Source organism: Schistocerca serialis, chromosome 7 (genome assembly GCF_023864345.2).
Source record: "Schistocerca serialis cubense isolate TAMUIC-IGC-003099 chromosome 7, iqSchSeri2.2, whole genome shotgun sequence".
In the NCBI taxonomy this organism is placed as follows: domain Eukaryota; kingdom Metazoa; phylum Arthropoda; class Insecta; order Orthoptera; family Acrididae; genus Schistocerca; species Schistocerca serialis.
The window spans coordinates 466715632-466732494 of NC_064644.1; positions in this window are offsets into that span (position 1 = coordinate 466715632).

Here is a 16863-nt window from a genome sequence, read left to right on the forward strand (position 1 = left end):
GGAGACCACGAACAATAAATAAAAGGTAAGGGTAGCAAAACGTTTCGGACAAAGTTACGAAATTTCTTTTTAACAAACGTCGCATATAACACTTAATAACTTTGCAAATACTTGACAGATTTCTTTTGCAGCTGTATACGATCGGTATCTAGACCACACATGACGGACCAAAATCGGGTGCATCCCAACGTGACGGACGTGCCTTCCGCCACACACAGGCGTCAGAGTTTGGTAGTCAGGCGCAGAGGCGCTGCGCCTGCCCGTTGCGGCTACCCGTCGTACCGCAGTGGCAGGCGGGCGGTGGCCTCAGCTGGGATTACGGCCGCAGCAAATTCATGGCGCGCGCCTCGGCAAACCGGCTTCCCGCCGACAGATCCACGCTGCCTCCGCCAGCGGAACAGCCTATTTGGGTTAATATCGTAAACGGCAGTGTAAATTTGAAGAGCTCATTACCAGCTAAATAATTGATAAATGGAGCTGTTATCGCCGCTGGTATTAGCTTCGGACGATCCTCTGAAGGAGGAAGGGGGGATGGGGGGCTGGATTTTGTCTGTCCTACTGCATCCAGTAGGCACTGTGAGACTCTGTAATGTACAACGTCAGAGCCGAAAATGAATGTAACACCTCCTCCGTAATTGGTTCTTTCAGATAGTTCTGTGTGTCTCTATCGCCTGCCTCTGACTCGAGAGTGAGAAATATGAAATAGTGATGAATGAAATGTTCAACATCTGCCACTGCTGATTAATTGTTTCACTACACGCGTTTTAGAAAGCTACCATCCGCAATGAGATGTGCTAAGGAGCGAAATATTTCAGGAAAACACATCGTCCCTGGATGACTGGATAAGATTTAAGGAGGGCACAACAACAGTACCTCACAAACCAGAATAGTACGTGAAATAGGCTCATGAAGCTATCACGACTAGATTTTCCTGCTTTTACCCCTGCTGTCATATTTTTCTGACACTTTTCTCGAAACAAATACAATGCATGCTTCCGTAGCTGAGTGATCAGCTCGGTTGAGTACCTTGCGAATTACACTTGTTCGATTCCTTTTTTGGGGTACTTTAATAGGATGCACTCACCCTCGTGAAGTCAGATGATTAGCTACTTGGCCGAGCAGTAGCGGCCCCAGGTCACGAAATATGACAACGCCCGGAAAATCGGTATGCTGAGCCCACGCCACTCCTTATCTCACCCAAAAACGCCATTAACAGAGGATGACATGGCGGTCGGTCAGTGACGGTAGGTCCACAATGACCTATTGACGGAGTTTTCGTTTAAACAGAATGAGTAAAATGTGGCCTACACATACGCAGACACATCCTTCGTCCCTGTGTTTGTCTACAAGGACCCAAAAAAGAGCGACAGTTGATCTGCCGGTACATTGGTTATGCGTTTATGCGAATCAGATGTTGGAGCTAGACCTCTGAAAACAGTAGTGTCATGATTAAATTAATTTATTGTGACACAAGTGGAACTTTCATTCTTTTGCTGCTTATTTTTATGCTGTTCCGTTCCAATTTTAAAGTGCGCATAAGTTGAAGAGAAAGACTTGATTAGCTAGTAACTCTCGATTTTCTGAATCATAGCACCCCAGAGTGTTTCATTCCTTTCTCTTTCTTGTTCACCTACTTCGTTCTTTGCCTCAAATTCCTTATCACTCTTCTCTAGAGGCTCTCCCCCTTACGGTAAGATGTCGTGATCTAGGCTACGTCTGGGACAGAACTTCTATTTTATCTCCTGGCCTCCACTTTGTTTCCCTTCTTAAATCTGTCTTCAAGAAATTAAGTTAATAATTTATTTATCAGTATATATTGCCGAAAAGTTACTGTTAAAATACACTCCTGGAAATTGAAATAAGAACACCGTGAATTCATTGTCCCAGGAAGGGGAAACTTTATTGACACATTCCTGGGGTCAGATACATCACATGATCACACTGACAGAACCACAGGCACATAGACACAGGCAACAGAGCATGCACAATGTCGGCACTAGTACAGTGTATATCCACCTTTCGCAGCAATGCAGGCTGCTATTCTCCCATGGAGACGATCGTAGAGATGCTGGATGTAGTCCTGTGGAACGGCTTGCCATGCCATTTCCACCTGGCGCCTCAGTTGGACCAGAGTTCGTGCTGGACGTGCAGACCGCGTGAGACGACGCTTCATCCAGTCCCAAACATGCTCAATGGGGGACAGATCCGGAGATCTTGCTGGCCAGGGTAGTTGACTTACACCTTCTAGAGCACGTTGGGTGGCACGGGATACATGCGGACGTGCATTGTCCTGTTGGAACAGCAAGTTCCCTTGCCGATCTAGGAATGGTAGAACGATGGGTTCGATGACGGTTTGGATGTACCGTTGCACTATTCAGTGTCCCCTCGACGATCACCAGTGGTGTACGGCCAGTGTAGGAGATCGCTCCCCACACCATGATGCCGGGTGTTGGCCCTGTGTGCCTATGTCGTATGCAGTCCTGATTGTGGCGCTCACCTGCACGGCGCCAAACACGCATATGACCATCATTGGCACCAAGGCAGAAGCGACTCTCATCGCTGAAGACGACACGTCTCCATTCGTACCTCCATTCACGCCTGTCGCGACACCACTGGAGGCGGGCTGCACGATGTTGGGGCGTGAGCGGAAGACGGCCTCACGGTGTGCGGGCCCGTAGCCCAGCTTCATGGAGACGGTTGCGAATGGCCCTCGCCGATACCCCAGGAGCAACAGTGTCCCTAATTTGCTGGGAAGTGGCGGTGCGGTCCCCTACGGCACTGCGTAGGATCCTACGGTCTTGGCGTGCATCCGTGCGTCGCTGCGGTCCGGTCCCAGGTCGACGGGCACGTGCACCTTCCGCCGACCACTGGCGACAACATCGATGTACTGTGGAGACCTCACGCCCCACGTGTTGAGCAATTCGGCGGTACGTCCACCCGGCCTCCCGCATGCCCACTATACGCCCTCGCTCAAAGTCCGTCAACTGCACATACGGTTCACGTTCACGCTGTCGCGGCATGCTACCAGTGTTAAAGACTGCGATGGAGCTCCGTATGCCACGGCAAACTGGCTGACACTGACGGCGGCGGTGCACAAATGCTGCGCAGCTAGCGCCATTCGACGGCCAACACCGCGGTTCCTGGTGTGTCCGCTGTGCCGTGCGTGTGATCATTGCTTGTACAGCCCTCTCGCAGTGTCCGGAGCAAGTATGGTGGGTCTGACACACCGGTGTCAATGTGTTCTTTTTTCCATTTCCAGGAGTGTACTTTCCTGATGTGTTTAAAAATTTCCTTATTGGATATCCTTTCTGTTCTGCTGATACTCATTAGCTTTCTCCAAAACCATTTTCCGTCGGCTCTGCACGCTTTCTACCTGTCTTAACAGTGAACATCTCCCACAGCCACACTCGAAACACGTGTTTTGGCAGAAAAAGCCGAAGAGTCACTCATACTGATGGTGGAACGCGACGGCATCGCTATAAGCGCAACGTAAATAGCAAGATTACGAGTGTGGGTTATGACTGAATATTTACTGAAATGGTCAGAACGACTTGAATGACCCAAGTTGTAGGATATGCTTTACATTAATTATCAATATTTTCTCCTCATCTTTTACCGCTGTCGTCTTTGTCAAGGTTAAGAATAAATATCAAGCACATTTAAACTGCCTCAGCTGTTTTCTTTCATAACCGATTTCGATCGTTGTACGCCATCATGTGAAGCGAGATACAAGCTACATAAAAGATGGAATATAACCGTAATACGTTGTAGGTAATAAAACGAAAAGTAATAAAATAAGTAACCACTGTGAAAATAAAGGTATTTCATCTAAATCTCCATGATAGAACTATTAGTTCATTACTCTCTTGAAAGGCCGTGACTGATTTTCGTAGTACATCAATACTGTTATGCTACGGGACCGTTCGTTAATTTATATATCAGTAACTTGGGCCATGACCTTTTGTGCGGTCTGGGATCTTCGTCACTTAACACGTCTGTCTACTCGTAACTACAGAGAAGAGATCTCTTTACGGATTGACTTTGTCGTGGCTGTTGATCTAATGTCAACTGAGTGACGACTGGATAGATATACACTAGTATCGCACAATGAAAACACTTTGAAATGCGTAAACAGTGCTCCTAGTAATTCAGGATTAGTCTACAACTGTGCTGTTACAATCGAAGGACACCCCTTACGCAAAAACTTATTCGTGGGAAAAGATACCGTGACATCTCGTATTGCTACCCTGGGAAAAGACTTATAAGATATGGTTCGCCGTTGTCTTTCTCCAACCTGTTGTAAAGTGTAAAGTGTGCGTCTGTGTTGTGGGGACAAATCTGATGAGTGTTATAAGATATGGTTCGCCGTTGTCTTTCTCCAACCTGTTGTAAAGTGTAAAGTGTGCGTCTGTGTTGTGGGGACAAATCTGATGAGTGTTGTTACAATGCAGTGTTCTGTTTGTGTTGTTATAGATGAAGGGAATGGACGTGCTTGAACCCGATTCCATCAGGTAACCAAACCCCTCTCTAATAGCACCAATCGGGCCACTGAACATGAAGTCCCCATTCGGCGCACGAATCAACATCAACGTGGCATACGGGTCCACTTTATGAAACACTGCCGAGGTATTTGTCATTCATATAATTAATTCACGTGAAGTCTTGTTTTCAGGAAACTGACGCCACTACCATTCTTCACCGTGCTGGCAAAATACTGGCGGTGAACATTTCTTCCATCACCAAGATTTCAGTCGATTATCGCCGAGTCGAGCCTCTTCTAGGCGTGCATTATCGACCTCAGATAAAGCGACAGCTGACATTACATAGCAATAAATAATTCATACACTCATATTTGTAACATCTTACCGTAAGGGGGAGAGCCTCTAGAGAAGAGTGATAAGGAATTTGAGGCAAAGAACGAAGTAGGTGAAGAAGAAAGAGAAAGGAATGAAACACTCTGAGGTGCTATGACTCAGAAAATCGAGAGTTACTAGCTTATCAAATCTTTCTCTTCAACTTATGCGCACTTTAAAATTGGAATGGAACAGCATAAAAATAAGCAGCAAAAGAATGAAAGTTCCACTTGTGTCACAATAAATTAATTTATTCATGACACTACTGTTTTCTGAGGTCTAGCTCCAACATCTGATTCGACACATGACTGCCACAATGAAGATCAAGCGCGTACCAATCTACTGAAATGAAAATAACACAGCCGATGACACATTCATATCGGCACACGCATTCCTTACGTGCCTACGTACACTAGACATCACAAAAATCGGACGCGACTGCAATCTGAATTACCCCACGTTATGCAGGAGCGCGTCGTATCATGGGGTGTACAGATCTGCTCATGAAAGGTAAGAACACTTGTGAGTGTTGTAGAATGATTAACACTCCCTTGATACTTACCATAAGAATAACACGCAAGAATACTGCGGCGCATCATTCATAGCATTTCAGCCCAAGTTAGGAACTTCATTTCGTGATGTGGAGTCAAGAGGGTTAAAAAGTATTTAGATATCGACAGCTGGAGTGTAACGCTTTCGTACCTCAGTGGCACAGCCAGCGGTCTAGCAGATTTCTGTCTGGTGAGAAGGTTTGGTTCGTATTTGACTTAACACAATATTTTACATTACTCCGTTAATTTATTTCCTCTATGCAAATCACGAAATTAATTAAACTAACAGATAATGGTTCGTATTATGATATTTTTGGCTCTCAAAAGGGTGCAGAATGTGGCTTCTTTACCACTTAATCTCCCCCACAAAGGTCTACAACCTCAATACCTATCTATAATATGCAAGGAATGGAGTCTATGAGATGTGTAATAAATCTCATATTTTCTACTACCTCTTGTGGGGAAGTTAGGATGGCGACTTATTGTGGTGTGCGTACTGTAAGACCTTCAGTACCCACACCATCAGATTATTTGACTTGTCGCTATAACGAAGTAGGCGAGTGTCAGCAATATGTCTCGTGGCGTGTTTATCTTCTGCCGTTAGTTCAGACGATAGAACTGCCACTTGCACGCTTAGGGTAGTAGATTGACGGTGACCAACTTTAAACAGAACTTGATCAGTTTTCACACACATGTATTAAAATAATAACAACCATAAAAATAACTTAACTTGGTTCTGGTTGCTATTTACATTTGCCAATCTGAAGTTCCTTTGGTCTTGGTACGTTAATCTTATTCTCACATGTCTCTGATACTTGACAAAGTGTCTATACATTTCTCTTCATGGCTATGTACAGGAATATGGTAATCTTATTAGGCGCAGACTGAAACTTGACTATACAGGGTGTTGCAAAAAGGTACGGCCAAACTTTCAGGAAACATTCCTCACACACAAATAAAGAAAAGATGTTATGTGGACATGTGTCCGGAAACGCTTAATTTCCATGTTAAAGCTCATTTTAGTTTTGTCAGTATGTACTGTACTTCCTCAATTCACCGCCAGTTGGTCCAATTGATGAAAGGTAATATTGACTTGGGTGCTTGTGTTGACATGCGACTCATTGTTCTACAGTACTAGCATCAAGCACATCATAGCATCAAGCACATCAGTGCGTAGCATCAACAGGTTAGAGTTCATCACGAACGTGGTTTTGCAGTCAGTGCAATGTTTACAAATGCGGAGTTGGCAGATGCCCATTTGATGTATGGATTAGCACAGGGAAATAGCCGTGGCGCGGTACGTTTGTATCGAGACAGATTTCCAGAACGAAGTTGTCCCGACAGGAAGACGTTCGAAGCAATTGATCGGCGTCTTAGGGAGCACGGAACATTCCAGCCTATGACTCGCGACTGGGGAAGACCTAGAACGACGAGGACACCTGCAATGGACGAGGCAATTCTTCGTGCAGTTGAAGATAACCCTAATGTCACCGTCAGAGAAGTTGCTGCTGTACAAGGTGACGTTGACCTAGTCACTGTATGGAGAGTGCTACGGGAGAACCAGTTGTTTCCGTACCATGTACAGCGTGTGCAGGCACTATCAGCAGCTGTTTGGCCTCCACGGGTGCACTTCTGCGAATGGTTCATCCGACAATGTGTCAATCCTCATTTCAGTGCAAATGTTCTCTTTACGGATGAGGCTTCATTCCGACGTGATCAAATTGTAAATTTTCACAATCAACATGTGTGGGCTGACGAGAATCCGCACGCAATTGTGCAATCACGTCATCAACACAGATTTTTTGTGAACGTTTGGGCAGGCATTGTTGGTGATGTCTCGATTGGGCCCCATGTTCTTCCACCTACGCCCAATGGAGCACGTTATCATGATTTGATACGGGATACTCTACCTGTGCTGCTAGAACATGTGCCTTTACAAGTACGACACAACATGTGGTTCATGCACGATGGAGCTCCTGCACATTTCAGTCGAGGTGTTCTTACGCTTCTCAACAACAGATTCGGTGACCGATGGATTGGTAGAGGCGGACCAATTCCATGGCCTCCACGCTCTCCTGACCTCAACCCTCTTGACTTACATTTATGGGGGCATTTGAAAGCTCTTGTCTACGCAACCCCGGCACCAAATGTAGAGACTCTTGGTGCTCGTATTCTGGACGGCTGTGATACAATACGCCATTCTCCAGGGCTGCATCAGCGCATCAGTGATTCCATGCGACGGAGGGTGGATGCATGTATCCTCGCTAACGGAGGACATTTTGAACATTTCCTGTAACAAAGTGTTTGAAGTCACGGTGGTACGTTCAGTTGCTGTGTGTTTCCATTCCATGTTTAACGTGATTTGAAGAGAAGTAATAAAATGAGCTCTAACATGGAAAGTAAGCGCTTCCGGACACATGGCCACATAACATATTTTCTTTCTTTGTGTGTGAGGAGTGTTTCTTGAAAGTTTGGCCGTACCTTTTTGTAACACCCTGTAGTCTGGTACAGACAAATGCAGACTAATGCAGACTGATGCAGAATGACTAATCGGATGTCTGTACACTCGTTATAATACCTCGCGCGTTCATGTATCACTGCGCGAGTGTGATCCGCGAGGAGAAAAGGTTCTACGTCAGCAGCAATCCCATTGGCTGCGTTACATATTAATACGCGGATCGGCGGAAGCAGAATTTGCTCCTTCTCTAAGAGAGCGCCATCTCGTAGTGTGGAGACGGACGAGCGCTGCACCTGCGCTGTTGTGCTTAGCGCGGCGCGCTCTAATGGGAAAGTGTACGCGCTGACTACGTGTAACTATGTACACAACACTCATAGGTAGTCGTGGGTTCTTGGCCAGATCTCTGGCATTGTATATTTCGTCTCTGCTCGCACATTTTGAGTAGGCCTTAGGTGTGGTACAGAAGGAGGCCAGTCGATATGAGTAATCTCATTATGTTCTGAGATACACTTCGGCACCATCGCTGACATGTGTGAGGGAGACTGGTCCTACTGGCTACATAATTACACCCACTGGATAGTGTTGTCTCATCCTCTGTTACGCCCATCCTACCTGGATCTCCGGCCCCCCTACCTTTTACAAATCCCTTCAGATCCTTGAACGGCATGCTCTCCTCCTCGCCTATCGCATCCATCTCCCCTCCTCCTCGCGGCTCCTGTACGACCTCATTCTGTTCCCCCACATCCTCCTTTTCCTTGAACGGATACCGATCCTGTACACCTCACGAAAACTCGATCCTCCTCACACACTTGTCTCCCCCATCCTCTCCCACCCCAGCCTGCTGCCGCACCTGTATTCCGACGTCCCACCCGGTCTCCATCTCTCCACCCTCCTTACCCTCTCCCAAGGTGGCTTCCGCCAGCTCCCTCTCCCTGATGATGCCCTCCTCCCCTCCATCTACCCCTCCTACCAACTTTGATCCTTCCTCCCTATTCCTGTGTTTGCTCCTTTGGACACCCTCTCTCCCTTCTCTCCCTCTTCCCTCCCTCCTCCATTTTCTCCCCACTCCTCCCCCGGGCTTCCCTCCCCTGTCCCTCTACTCCTCCCCCCATCTCCTCAGCCACTGGCATCTTTGTTCTCCCCCCTTCCCCCCCCCTCACCCTTCTACCCGTCTTGGCAGGTCCCCGGACTCGCACATGCTACGTGGACATTCGCGCGCTGGAGATCATCGCCATCAGTGTCTCGTGTGTGCCGTCGTGTTTAGTGTTCAGTGTTCACCGTCGTACTCCATCATTCACCTGTGCCATCGCCATCTTCAGTGTTTGTGCGTCGTATCAACAGTTTGTAGTGTGGACTATCGTCGAGTGTGAACGGCTCCGTGTTTGTCTTTCTGTGTCTACTGTTTTATTACCCACTGTTATGTCACTTATGTGTATTCTTTCTGTTGTTTATTTATCTATTCTATGGCTAAAGAGCGGCGTAACATGCTGCTGACAGCCTGCCTGTTTGTACAGGTTTGAAGATAACAATAAAGAAAAAAAAGTGTTGTCTCACTGACGGGACCATAATATTACTCATAATATGGGCATACTGGGCAGTGCCAGGTCGACCATCTGTCCTGTGAAGCATTCCAAGTCAATAGGAACGTGATCAGTTCCAGACATCCACAGAGAAACGGCCATTAAGAGATTTTGGGATCGAAAAAGGCACCTTTTGGCCTGTGTACTAGCACTCAACCATAATTCGCTGAGGACAATACTGATTCATCGAGAAATATTCCGTTCCTCCAGTCAAGACTGATATTGCCCTCGGCACAGGCTAACTGGCCTAGTCGATGGTCAACATGGAGCCTTGAAACCCGCACTTTTGCTAATTAGTCCGGCCTTCCGAAGTCGGTACCGAACCGTATCCATCGACCCAGGAAATGCAATTGTATTTTTCAACTGCACCGCATTTAAAGAAAGTATTTTGCCGTGAGATGTCTACAAATTCATTAGCATAGTCAAGTCTTGTTACGCACAAAAATCCATCTCTCACACGCGTACTGGATTCTCAAGTATCTCGATGACGTACAACCTGTCATCGTGCCATGTGCTGAGCAACCATATGGTCGTCCATAAGGTCTGGGTACGTAGGGAATTCTGATAAATAATAATAAAGCACTTCAATGTCAATGAATAATATTTTCGACGTGATCTCCGTGTTTTCCAGTGCATAATTTGATACGTTTTGAGAGATTAAGGTGAAATCGATAGAATAGGTCAGAAATGCCGTCGATTTCAGCACACTGACTTGTAATGCGTTCTGACAGGTAGTTTAAATTTGTAATCGAGTAAACTTTCTACTTGAGCATACCCCAGAAAAGGAAATTAAGGGAAGAAAGGCCAATGAAATGAGGGGTGCACTCCACACGACCTCTTCTCCCGATCCAACGAGCAAAATTATCAATCAAAAAATCTCTAACAGCTGCAGCAAACTGGGCATAGGCCCCATGCTGCTGAAACAGGTCTCGAAGTCCCCCACTCAATCGCTCAATTTGAGACATCAGTTTGTCTCTCAGAATGTTCAGATAAATTTCACCCGTTATATGTCCACCAAAGAAGAGAAGTTCTGTAACATGAGCCTTCCACACATCCCACCATATTATCGCATTTAGACAGCTCTCCTGCTTGGATGGATTCATCCAATGTGGATTGCTTGGATATAAATATTGAAGATTTTGTCCACTTCACTTTTGACATGAAACACAGCTTCATCACTGAACAACACATACTCTTCAGTAAAATTGATATTTTTATCCAGTGTATATGCAAACCATTCACGCACCTACATCAATCTATCTGGGTCATCTTTATTTAAGTGATGCTGTACCTGTAACTTGTGAGGATAAAACCTCCCATATGCCTGGATTTTGTGGATTGTTGACCTTAGAGAAATCTACTCCGTGGATGTCCGGTGAACGGATTTCTTGGGCTGCCAAAAACCTTGGCCAAGAGACCCTCTTTCGTTTCGTCTGAAGTCTTTGATCGTCCGGTATGGGATTAGTCCAACACACTGCCTGTTTCTATAAACTTGGTGATTAGTTTTCCTGTCGTGGTTGGCAGGAGAGCCAACACCGTGTTACTAGAGGAGGCCGGAAGGCACGCGGTTTAGCTCACGCAGGCTGGCGTGGGGTCTGGAACAGGACAAGGAAATTAGAATTTAGAAGAACGGACGTAGCTGGTGGAATACTTAACTATAATACATTAATGATGAACGTCGGTCTTGACGGTACATGATTCACAATATCAATAGTAACGGATAATGGCGCCTTGCTAGGTCGTAGCAAATGACGTAGCTGAAGGGTATGCTAAACTATCGTCTCAGCAAATGAGAGCGTATTTTGTCAGTGAACCATCGCTAGCAAAGTCGATTGTACAACTGGGGCGAGTGCTAGGAAGTCTCTCTAGACCTGCCGTGTGACGGCGCTCGGTCTGTAATCACTGATGGTGGCGTCACGCGGGTCCGACTTACACTAACGGACCGCGGCTGATTTAAAGGCTACCACCTAGCAAGTGTGGTGTCTGGTGGTGACACCACATTTCGAACGGCAGCAAAACAAATAGTTTGACTATGAAAGTGTCGTAGGTTAAATTCTTCCGCAATTTTGCGATACGACCATCCTTCTCGTGTTCTTAACAGTAGCAACTTCACTCGTTCTTCTATAGACAGAGCCATCATTGAATCCGGAAAAAAAAATTATTAGAATTATTACAATTCATTTTTCTATCATTTCCTTATTTATTAATGTTTATTAACATTTATAGAATGTTTATTACAGTACCGTATGTAACCAGTCTTTGTGAACACCGTGTACAGTGCCTCGACCTCTAACACCGTCAACATTTCCTGCAAACGAGCAATGACGCGGTTACGATTAGCGTGTTTACGATGGGGCGTGGCTAATGAATAATGTGTCTCGACTGAAAGTGACGTGGTGCAGATATTTGACCACGCTCGTGTACTGTCATCGGCTATTACAGCACGGAGGGTGCAATTACAGATCAAACTCACCGCGACAGATTGTTAGTCTGTTACAGTGTAATATCAGTGAAACTCTGTGAATAATTTCTACGCTTTATATCAAATAGGCACTGTTGAACCAGAAAGCTCCTGTAGCGAAAAAAATTTAAAGAAAATATTCTCTTTTATTCGAACACAAGATGGTTTACATAAAAAGCCTGCACGTTGTTTATTCAGTAACAATGGGCATTTACAAACATCTGTTCGTTACCATGCACTGCATCTGTATATAGTAATACCATATTCTATTTGCAGAGAAAATCTTGTACCTTCTTGAAAGAGATCTGTAATACTGTCACGATCAGTTAATTGTAATTTCTGAAGAAATATTTCCTCGTTAGCATGTTTCCAAATAAATAGAAGAACATAGCATGTCATTCACGTCACTGCTGCACCAGAACTTCGGGTGTAATTTTCGTCGGCCAATATTTGTGCTGTCAAGTGTACATAAGTACTAATATGGATCTATATTTGATAAGAATATCACTATAAAACAAGTGATACTTAATTGTTTGATTTGATGCACCGTGGTATCATCAAATACTCTCAGACTGTTTGAAAATCACTCTAGATAAAATTTGCAAGAAACTGAAATTGACGTATGCCCTCTGTGAATGTCATTAATAAAGTGTTCATCCATGAGAACCGCTGAAAGGGTGTTCGTCGTAAAATCACTGATCCAACACAGAAGAGTAATGCCATACTTTGTACCCGTGAAGTTCTGCACACATATTATCCTACTTCGCCAGCTCCTAAATTGATATTGAAACTCGTTAAGAGAGTGATTAAATTTTTCGAGGGCCACTCCAGGCTCTTACAACGAAGAGAATAATGGTAAAGTCTGCCGTAAGCGTTCATAGGAGTTTAGGTGTAACTAATGAAATAACAATATGCGTTAGTATCAATAACGGGAGATAGATTTTAGTTTTTTACACACTAAAAGCGCTTAGATAATATTAGCTTGAATGAAATGAACTTTCGGAGAAAAAATATTTTTCTACAGTAGTAAACAAAACATAAACGCGTACTGACCAACTGAAACCTGAGTTCCAATTTCCTGCTTCTGACACACCTTGATGTTGCCGTTATTGGCATATATAACACTTTTTCACAGATTGCGTTGAAACAGTTATTAATAAATTCATCTTGAAAGCGGAATGGTAGGTGCAGTGGAGGACTAAATGATCTGTATAATACGTGGAATGTTGGTGCTGTTATAACGCTGCAAAACATTACTTCATATTCAGCACATTATACTTTTTTTCCTATGCTACTATTCAACATAAGTGTACCTGTTTTGTTATTTTGTTGTTAAAGCTAATTAACTACAATATTTTAAAATAAAAGTTTGCAAACCATTAAAAGCAATATTTTAAAAGACGTAGGACACACATTGACAACGCCAAGGTCATTGCATTTAGTAACAACCAAAGATTTTCAGAATTGTATAAGCATCTGTGGTATGCGAATGGAAAGAGTCGCACATTAACAATGAGTGAGGTCAGACGAGATGCAACTGCACGTGTGCGCAAAAATAGTGCGTAAACACCGTGATGATGAAATGTACGGCAAGGCACTACAAATAATAGCTGGCAGTAGGACGGACTACCGCCTAATAAATGTTACCATCAAACAGCTACGTTACGCCAACAACAGCTTCACCTCAAAGGATGACTATGCCATTTAAAACGCTTAGAACTATTCAGTGTTTTATGCATCTTCTGCCACTACATGCATCGAAATAATCAACGATAAAGGACATTTAATTTCTCAGACGGTTTCAGGCACTTCATGCCTTTCTTTAGAACGTTGAAAAAAATCGAATTATTTGTCAGTGTCAACAATAAGATGCATACAGAATCTAGCTGTCGTCATGTGGTTCAAAGTACCTGCACAAAATGCTATGCATTATGAACCTCATGACCGCAGCAATATGCGGCATGTTTCTTATTGTTGATACTTTCAAATAATGAGTTAGTTATAACCTTCTGGATGAGGGCACTAACGACTTGAAACCAGTTAAGAAACTGAATTCCATTTAGGCAACTTATTGCTGATAGTTTCGATATGATGTACAGTTCTTACCAGTATCTTGCAATCAGGTTATCGATTAATAGAATGCCTCTGTAAACTTCAATCATTCTCCTGTGTTAATGATTTTCCCGCCTTACTATCATCAACAGTGTGATGCAGCTCCTATCACTGTAATAACCAAGCCTCAGATAATTAAATTTTGGAATTATTTAAATCTTATAATTTAACTACATTCATTACATTTGTGGGAAGAAAGCTTACCGAATATCAGAACCTATTATTCTTGGTAGAGAAATGTGTGTACTATGCTTTTATCTATTTATTGATTTGTGTGGTGATGTTGGCTTTGGTATTTTTGGAACCATATCTATATAGCTGCCAATGGTAGCGACTTAGTGCTTGAGTATTATATTTCTGGTAATGCATTTTCTTAGTAGAAAGAAATGGTTGGTGCAACCTAAAGACAGTGAATGTTGCAGTTATTGTTGCTCAATTTTAATTCCAAACCATTATAGTCAACCACACACCACTTTTTCTGAGACGGGCTTGTGATCGTATTACTTCAGTAAAGAACTATAGTTGTTGTTATATTTTTGTTTCTTAATTGTTCACAGATTCATTACCGAGTGAAAAATTAGTTCCCGGATTTACACATTTCTGTTTTCCGATCATTACTAAAGCAGTACATTATTTTAATCGTTGTAAAGATTACTAGTACACTTATCTGCGTTCTATCGCTACATATACTTCGGAGTTGATGGTTTGTCTGAAAGTTACAGAGCATTGAGTTACACGGAGAGTGCATGTAGGTTACCAGTGACATAAATGTAGCTGTACATGGATTAGTTGTGTGTTGACAGTGTTACTAATGGTTCAAATGGCTCGGAGCACTATGCGACTTAACATCTGAGGTCATCAGTCCCCTAGAAATTAGAACTACTTAATCCTAACTAACCTAAGGACATGACACACATCCATGCCCGAGGCAGGATTCGAACCTGCGACCGTAACGGTCGCGCGGTTCCAGACTGAAGCGCCTAGAACCGCTTGGCCACATCGGGCGGCAGAGTGTTAGAAATTACTTATGGGGACAGAGTGATATGTAGCACAGCAGAATATTTAGGTTAGGTTTGCAGGTGGCAGTTTCACTTTCGATTATTTTATTGTTACCTGCGTCCAAAGTTCTGTAGTATTTTAGAAAAAACTTTTCCACGTGGAACTGTTAAATTTGTTGAATGTAGGGTACAGCGGCCAACATAATCCTGGTAATTCGTATCGCTGTATGATCACATTGCACATTCACATTGATATAAAATCAACTATAACACTTACGTAAAAGTTGACTAAGTGCTCTACCTATCAGTAAGAGAGTGTGAGAAGCGGTGTGTGTGTGTGTGTGTGTGTGTGTTTGTGTGTGTGTGTGTGTAAGAGAGAGAGAGAGAGAGAGAGAGAGAGAGAGAGAGAGAGAGAGAGGGGGGGGGGGGAGAGAGAGAGAGAAAAGGCGGATGCGATACATGCGTTTAATTTCTTTTCACCTATTTTGAGACATATGTTATATTAAAAAATTGTTAATATAACGACCATAATCTCATATCTGTGTACAATATTATGAAGGTTTTAGCTCTTATTCGACAGAGAAGATAAGGAGTGTTTGAATGAAAAGCTAGGAAACGTCGTAACAAAAAAACAGGTTTAAATTCGCATATACTGCTTTGCGATAACGCAGTGACACATGCATATAATAGAAGTATGTGTCGCCAACTCCCCATAAAATATTTAAAACTGTGCCCTCATCAGGCAAAACGTTGGTTGCCGCCTTCTTCGACGTCCGAGGTCCGATGCTCGTCGAATACCTCGAGCACGGAAAACCCATTAACAGTGACCTGTAGTCTAAGTCACGCTGCAGCCTATGCAAATCCAACAAGAGCGAACGTCCTGGACTGCCGACAGAGGGAATGATACTGCTGTACGATAACGGGCGTCCACACTTCTCCAAGGTCACGCGAAGTGTAATGGCCATGTTCAAGTGGAAGTGGCTTGAGCGTCCGTCCTACAGCTGGGACGTATCGCCCAGCTACTCCCATGTGTTTGGTCGGCTGTAAAACGCATCAGAGGGAAGCGCTTCACCTGCCACGACAAAATGAAGAACGCAGTGGAGGCGTGGCTCCTGTCATAGCCACAAGTTTTTCCGAGAAAAGGGAATCCTGCGACTCATAAGACAGTGGGATAGTGTGCTCTGGCACTTGGTGATTACCAGAATGAGATTTTCACTTTGCAGCAGAGTGTACGCTGGTATGAAACTTCCTGACAGATTAAAACTGTGTCCCGGACCGAGACTCGAACTCGGGACCTTTGCCTTTCGCGGGCAAGTGCTCTACCATGTGAGCTACTCAATCACGACTCACGACCCGTCCTCACAGCTTCAATTCTGCCAGTACCTCGTCTCCTACTTTCCAAACTTCACAGAACCTCTTCTGCGAAACTTGCACTTGCCCGCGAAAGGCAAAGGTTCCGATTTCGTGTCTCGGTCCGGCACACAGTTTTAATCTGCCAGAAAGTTTCATCTGGTGATTACTTTTGAATAAGGACTTCAATTATTCCGACATTATTGTTTCTTACGTGATCTTTCGAACATCCCTCATAAAAAGGGACCATAGACTATTAGAAACTCCACTGAAACATGTGTGGGTAAAAAGAAAATCGTGTTTGCTGACAGCAGAACCATTTACAGAATCTATTTAAAGGCGATAAGATAAGGGCAAGATAGTAAAAAGAAGGAAAAGGCACGAAACCTGTCAAAGGACTCACCACTTTCGGACACAAATATGTTATGAACTTATTGCGGGAGTCTAAAAAGTCGGCTCAGCTGTACGCACCAAACGTTTCGACAATATTTACGATACAG